Source organism: Arachis ipaensis, chromosome B06 (assembly GCF_000816755.2).
Source record: "Arachis ipaensis cultivar K30076 chromosome B06, Araip1.1, whole genome shotgun sequence".
In the NCBI taxonomy this organism is placed as follows: domain Eukaryota; kingdom Viridiplantae; phylum Streptophyta; class Magnoliopsida; order Fabales; family Fabaceae; genus Arachis; species Arachis ipaensis.
Genome location: NC_029790.2, coordinates 102955149 through 102963865, shown reverse-complemented (window position 1 = coordinate 102963865; position 8717 = coordinate 102955149).

The window sequence follows — 8717 nt, the reverse complement described above, 5'->3', positions numbered from 1 at the left end:
ATTATATTTGCTGGAATATATATACTCAAAATTGAAATGTAGGTATTTGTTAACCTAAACAAAGTTATATGCTCAAAATCAAAATTTATGTATCTTAACCTAAACAAAGTTAATAAAAATTTATACATCTTTTTTTTTCACTACGGTATTACTTTCATTTAAGTTAACATACATAAATTTTGATATTGAGCATATAACTTTGTTTAGGTTAACAAATACATACATTTCAATTTTTAATGTATATATATATATATTCCAGCAAAATGTAATAATGTAAGAAAAATGTTTTAGAATAGAAAAGAATAAGAGAGATTTTGACAAGAATTAAAGGAGAGAGATAATTTTATTGAAAAATTTTTTAAGAAGAAAAGATACGATTACTAATGTTTTGTTTGTCAATTACATTTCTATTAAAATTAGTAGTATCAAAAAATATTTTAAATTTAATATTATCAAAAAAAAATAAAAAAAATTATATAAGGACTAATTTGATTAATTTTTAAAAATTCAGGGATGAAAATGACTTACGTCTGAAATTTCAAGGACTATTTTGATTATAAATAACTTTTACATGTCAAGTGCCATGTGGTATGCCACGTGTCACTGATCTGGCACGTGGCATGCCACGTGTCACTGACCTGACACGTCAACCAATCATCTTGTGACATGTGGCATTAGCCCCCACGTCATCATATGCCACGTGACACTTAACGTGACACGTCATCATCCAACTGACGGAAAGACTAACGTGACCAATCGTGTATCTTTCGGGGACGATTTCAATTAACTTTATTTTTCAATGACCAAAATAAAGATCGGAGTATCTTTCAGGAACGATTTTAGCTATTTACTCAATATTTAAGATATGTAAAGTATTGACATCATACGCCTTCTCTTAAAAACAGTTACACGTCTCGATTTTGTATCAAATTTATATAAATTATTACGGGGTGTAAGATTTTAAAAATTTACATGTAAATCACTATGACTTATTGTAGTTTATGTTGAAAAAATTATTGAGTTAAAATCATTGTATGTAATCGCGATGTATGAACAAAAATATGTGCCAAAATTGCTACTTGCTATTGCAGTTTATGGTAAAGAGTGTGTATGCATAAACCACAAGTGAATATCACAATTTATTTTGGAGTAGCATCGCAATTGCTGCTATAGATTATTCATTTTGGATGTTTTCAAAATTTGATTTTAGAGAGTTTTGAGAGAGAATCGCAAGTATCACATACGGGTGGGCTCATAAAAGAAGAAGATAGTGTCTATCGACTAGACGGTGTTGTCAATGTTGTTAGAAACATCAATAAAGAGATTAATACAGAAATTTAGTCTTTGTTAGATTAAAAAAGAGTTGTACCATTGTTAATTAGAGGTAGATTGATAATGATAGTCATAAGATTGATGATACTGTGTTATTGTTTGTTAGATATGCTAGTTTTATTGTCTATTAGTTTTGAGTCATACAATTTAAAGCAGAATATAATGAAGTTATTGATATTGTATTGAATATTTTAGGGAAGATTAGATGACATTCACCAATTTTAATTTTATAAAATTCAAAATTTATTAATTGATTATTGTTGGTAGAATTGTCATTAAAATTTGATGATTAGGATTAACTATTTATTTTATGATACAGTCAAATAGGTGTATTTACAATGTTAGAAAGTAATAGAATATGCCTCTACAAGATTGGACATTCCATACATGGAGCGTTTGTATTGTGCAATCTTTGACCCCAAAAACATACTTAAAAATCAGTTGTTGCGCCATCGTATAAAAGTTTAACGTAATAAGGTGTGGTGGGTATTACTGTGTGTCGGAACTTGATTGACCTTTCTATGTAGCTAGATTGTTCTTTATGTCTTCATCAGTTTTCCACCTATCTCGACATTCGAATCATCCTATCTCATTGCAATTTCAACCCAATCTAGTTCTCTATGTTTTGCACCATTAGAAATAATGTAAAGAGAACTAGTGATCGTACCTGCCAGTTCTCCGAACAAACAATTATCACCTATAAGAAAGGCATCTCAATATTGTAGTTTGAATCAACCGCAAAAGATAGAGATGCAACCAATGCTGGGGCCGGTGCAACTACAGACATCGAACCCGAAACTTCCCAAACCAGATTGTGAATCCAAAGTTGATCTCCCAAGACAGATGATAACATCATCAAGCTTTTCATACAACTTATGTATTTTCAACTCTAGAAAATTTCTCCAACATAAAGCAGAACTTGAATATCTTCATCGGATCCTAACACAAGTGTATCGTACTTTACAGAGGGTGACACTATGACAATCGGAATTTTGTAGAATAGTTTCACCACCCGCTTGGATTCACACACCCCAAACTTCTGTAATATATTGGTTCAAACATCCACGTAACTATTTGATGAAGGGATAAAAATATTCAAAAATTCTTTGTCAGTAAACTTTACACTCCCATTTTTGTTTTTCTAAATCTTCCATTTATAGTACACAAAAACCAAGAAACTATCTTCAATAGACATTGTATTTGACGACTCTATATTACAATCATATTCAATCAGTATTTATAGAACAATTTTCATTCATAAACTACTACTCCCAATGACGGATTCAATTTTGTGCTAATACCACAAGATCTAATCAAGATTTACATGTTGATTTCGTTTGTCCATAAATCGGTATATACAGTAGCGATTTATGCTTTGATTCATTTTTCACATAAATCGCAAGACCCACTAGCGATTTATGTGCAATTCTACAAAATTCTATGACCTGTAGCGGTTTATATAAAATAGAATTAGGATGTGAAAATAACTATTTTTTCATTTGTTGTATTTGGGTAATATTAAATTTTGTTTTATTTAATTGGTGCAAGTTCTCTTACATAATTTTTGTGTAGAGTTTGTATTATTTAGTAAAATTTTAATGAAGTACCAATCTATCTCTACCACTAGAAATATTTAAGAATGAGTGTTATAAATATATTTGTTATAGATTTAATTTCTAGATTATAAGTTTATAACCGTATTTTAAAATTTGATTAGATAGAATCAATTATAAATATAACCTAGTCAAATCAATTAGAAATTAGACTCTTTACTATAAATAATTTCCTTTTATGCTCTCCAAAAATCATAATCAATAATATAATCATTTCTTATTCTAGCTATTCTCTTTTCTCTTCTCTTCTCTAAAACTCTAATAATACTTATTTTCATAATATATTTTTTTCTTTTTTTGAATATCTCTTTTTTTCTCTCTCTATTCCCACTCACTTCACTCTCTCAATCTCTCGTATTGCTCCATCGTGTGTATATATATAAAAGAAAAAAAAAGACATGAAGGATACTATGCGTTTTCGACCCATTGTCTCTCTTTCTCTTTTTTATTTGAAAAAAAAAAACTCTATTACATTAAAACATAATTAATAAAAATTAATATTTATAATATTACCTTATTTTCTTAAGAGATGTTGGACATATAATATATTATTCTTAAGAAATCACATGTGATGGTTTCAGTGGCTAAGAGAAGGGGGTTGAATCTTAGCCCCCTTTTTACTTGCTAACACTTGCTGGACTTAGAGAAGACTTTTCTGTTTTTAGCTCGTCCCTAGCCACGAGACTTTTTCGTTTTGTCTCGTCACTTGGCACGAGACATTTTTAGTTTTTTTGCTCTTGTGCAGTAGAAAACAGAAATGGAGTAGGAGATAAGAAAGATTACACCCAGATATATCCTGGTTCAGCTGCTAAGTGCAATGCAGCCTACATCCAGTCTTCATCACAACAATGATGGAATTTCACTATAATCTTCCAGATTACAAACTGTAAAGTGCTAACCCAACTTACAAGGGGATTCCCACAGAATCATGAAACACAACATAGACGTACAAAGGAACTCTAAGACATCTATGACTTTTTCTTTTAATTTTGCATTCTCTGCCTTTTTCCGCTTTATAGCTTTTTCATACAAATCTCACTGTTTACCTTTTTCCATGAGACTCAAGACATGACAAAATTAAACAGAAAAATACAAAACAGAATACATTGAAGGAGAAGAAAATCTGTAAGCTTAGGTAGCTCTGAGAATCCTGTGCCTTGCACTCTCACTGCTTACTTCTAACTCATTGCTCCAACCAGTGGCTGTTCCCCCTTTTTATAGAAGAGAGAAGCCTCCACACTTGAAGCCAAAAACCTAAGCCAACTTCTTCTTCCTTCAAGAAACCGGTTCGGCCACACACAGAGAGAAGAGATAACCATGCAATAACCAACATGCAATTACCTCTAGTCCTTCCTTAGTCATCACTCTTCATCAATCCGAGCTCTCCATCCTTGGCTTGCTCTCCAAGATGGATTTCTGACCCTTGATGCTTCATGATAATGATGACTTCATCTGCTTCAATCTCTGCCTCTACCATCACTTCGTCACTCTAGTTACTTCCTGTGGTGGTTGAGCAGAATCAAAGACAAGCCATGCCTCCAAGAATCTCACCCTGCTAGCCGAGATCTTCTTCTTCCTTTTTGAGCATGGAGAAGCCAAGATTACCTCACCAAATCTATCCAAATTTAGTGATAATCTCAGCCACAGCTCTTTTTTATTTTAGTATGTTTTTTTGCCATCATTAGCTTGATGGTCTTGATGCATGCAGCTCTTTCCTTCTTTTGATAGTTGAACATAGCTTCCATTGTTTCCTGGACAATGACCAAAGAAGAAGAAAGAATGAGAGAGAAAAGAGAATCTGAAGAAAAGAGATTCAAAGTGGTTAAACTAATTAATTGAAAATAGCTTGCTTTTGCTTCCCTTAGTGTGGCGTGTAGCAATGATGTCTTTAGTCAAATCAATCTTCTCTCACTTGCTTATGTTCCCAATGCTTAAATTAACTTTGAAATCCTTCCAAGAGGTGTAATGAAATCCGTTGGAAGCATTTTTGTTTTTCTTTGCTTCATGGATTCGGACAAAGCATGAGGAATTCTTATCTTAAATTGGAATTGGGCTTAGTTGCAATAATGATTAAATCAGGCCCAATAGCAACATTTGCTTTCCTGATGAGTTTTGGAACGGATCAAGCATAGGAAACATTCATCAAAATTAAATATGGGCTTAATTGCAATAACATTGAGTTTGGCCCATTAATACAATAATTCAGCCACATGATAGGAAATATGTAACAAGGCTGATTGTTGGTTTTAATTTGGACTAGCAACATTTTTATTTTCTGGCCCAATTAAAAACCTGCATCACAAAATTATTAATTAACATATGTTAAGTGAAAATCAAATTAATAATTTTATAATTTAAATATTTCAATAATGTTTGTTCATCATCAAAATTAAATTAAAATTTTCCAAACTCATCAACATGAAATACGAGTTTGTTATTTAACATCATGCATATGATTTGTCACAAAAACACAGTACAAAATTGTGAAAGTGAGATATAGGCTAACATGATCATATTCACAATTTCGAACTACAGTTAATATTTATATTTATATTTTAAGAATTAAAATAACTGATACTGTAGTTTAAACAATCTATTATATCTATTATATTTATTACATATCTCTAATTTTACAACCAAAATGTGCTACATATCACTCCTTCATTGCAATTGAAATCAAATCTTTTCCTCCAAAATTAAAGAGTTTTTCCTTTCTCCCTCTTCTTTTTTCTATTTTTCTCATTCTTTTAACCACTCTATCTATTTTATATAGAATAAATTATTATTTGTACCCATAAAAGATATAGAGGCTGACAAATATACCCATATAAGAATAAAACAACAATTGTAACTACAGAAGATGGCTTATGTGTGCCAAAAGTATCCTAACAGACCAATTGCGTAACCAACGTGCAGATACTTTTGGCACACGAAGGCCATTTTCCGTGGTTATAATTGTCGTTTTATTTTTATATGGGTACATTTGTCAGCGTCTGTATCTTTTATGGGTACAAATGGTAATTTATTCTTTTATATATCATTATCAATATCAATGACTAATTACTAATTTGATAATCAAAATGTACAATATGACATTCTTTCATTGCATTAAAAGTAAAATTAAAATATTAAAATTGAAATTGAAATATATCTATATTATGTATAATATATTATTATCTAATTTAATAATCAAATGTATCACATGACACTCTTTTATTAAAATTGAGAGAAAATATTTTCTTAAAAATTAATAAACTCCCTTCCTAAATTCTCTCATCTACCTCTCTCCATTTTTTATTTCTCTCTACTATTTTTACTCTATATATAATTTATATTTTATATTAATAATTTGACAAATCAAAATATGTCATCCGATATTTTTTTACAATTAAAATAAAAATTTTCTTCCAAAATTAACAAACTCTCACTCTCACTCTCATTCTTCATCTTTATCTTTCTCTCTCTTTTATCTCATTTTCTATTTTTTCTATCTTTCTCTTCTACAAAAAATAAAATTAACAAAATAATATAATTTAAATAAAAATATTATTATTATTGTTATTATATACATAATTTTTTATTTAGTTTTGAATTTTCACCGCTTATCTTTCTAATTTATATTTTCATTTCTCTTCTTTCAAATATTTATTACATATAATTTGAAGAGAATACTAATGTTATAATTAAAAGTTAGAATCAAGATTCAATTATTTAAAAAAATTTTAATTTTGAATTAATTTTATAACTATCAGTATAATTTTTTATGCTAATATCTAATTATATTTTTATATACACAGGGAGAAAAATATTATTTTTAAATAGTAAGTATAAAAATTAATTATTTTTATTTGTGCAACAGACTTAATAGTTAACACCTAATTAAATGTAAAGTATACACGTTAAATTATTTTAAATTTTAAATAACGAATGTTAAAATTAATTATTAATAAAAATTAGACTTTTTTATATAAAAATAATAACTAAAAATCTTATTATTTAATTTTTTTATCTACAGATACCTTGATCTTTTTAGTCAAAAACTTTTGTCAACCTACGATTTTTTTTTGTAAAAGTAGTTTAATTTTATAAATCTTTTGTGTCATGCATAATCTATACTGTACTATCAGAACAAAGTGGATTGTAATTTTAAAAGATTTATATTTTCGTAATGTTATTACAAGTAAAAATACTAGTAGTAACTAATTTTTCGTTCAAATTTAGACTAATTTAATAGTTAATTTTTTTTATTAATCCAATTAAAGTGATCGATTCGGTCTTATTCTTAAAAGTTAAAACCAAGACTATAGTTAATCATAGTTAATCTTTATTGTCTATTGAAGATTAAAAAAATAAAGATCTAATTTTTGTTTCGCCCACATAAGTGATTTTGAAAACAATGATACAAATTATTTACATTAATTGGAGGTGATGAATCACACACCACACGGTTAGGGCCACATATCAAACAGCCCACAGGTATATCAAAAACATGAACGGCACTCTCTTATTATCATGTTCCCCTTTGTTTCCTCTCTAGCTGCCTGGTTGTTATTATTAAAGGGTAGAATATTCTTCTTTTGATATTAATTTCTGATTTATTTTGACAATGAGAGACGACTTTATTTTAATGAATATGATTTTTTTTTTCCAAAAGAAACATATATATATATTGTGTGTGTGTTATATTATAGCGAAAGTGTTTTTCATAATGCAAGTGGATTATTCCAAGTCCGTTCTTCATTTTGGCTAGAAGACAAACTCGATTTCAAATCGCCTAGCTAGCTATGGAATGGAATACTTCTAGAAACCATATTATTTAAAAATAAAATAAAATAAACGCGAAAGTGATTGATTTGATAATTGGTTTGCATTACACTGTTAACAAAATAAATTTCAAAATTTTTAAATATATCAGTTTATTGGTATTTAAGTGAATTTTAATTATTAATTTTAATTATATATATTATATATATTTTTTATAATTAACATTAACGGTTAAAAATTATTGAAATATCAGTATACCAATACACTTAAAAATTTTTTAAAATGATGTGGTAAAAAAAGATGTTAAATTTTTTATAGAAAAAATCGTGAAATTATAAATCTGCTTATTTCTTTGAGCTTAAGAAATAGTCAAATAGGACACTTTTTTATTCAAAAAAGGTTGTTTAGAAATATGTTACAAATTAAATCTGCTGACAAATAACTCTCTTTTAAATATTTAACGTATATATTAAAAATTTTTTTGATTATTTTAAACAATGATTATATTGTTTGATGGGAAGGCTAGTTTTTAATTATTTTTAATATTTTTTTAATTATATAAAGTATTTAAAGTATTTTTATTTTAATAATATAATAATATATATTATTTTTAAATTCATTTCAAAAATACATGTTAAGAATAAGATTAGACACACTAACAAGTGAAGGTATTTAAGTGTGTCTAAGCGTGTTCGGAGAACATTTTTTATTTTTTATTAAGATACGGTTGGACACAGCAAATAAATGTGTTGAATGAGTACCGATGGTGATAAGTATGGTGTCTAAAATATATCAGATACGCAGATACGATAACTCAGCAAAGTATCTATATTTTATAGCATTTAATGTATCAATTGTTGCCTTTTTTTTTCAATAAAAAGCTTTCTCTTTATATTTTTATTTTTTTTTCTAAAAATACTCGTTTAGCAAAATTCAAAAGTTTTATATAATTGGCTATGTAATATACCAAGTACCAGCCTAATTTCAGAAAAAGGAATAATTGGTAAA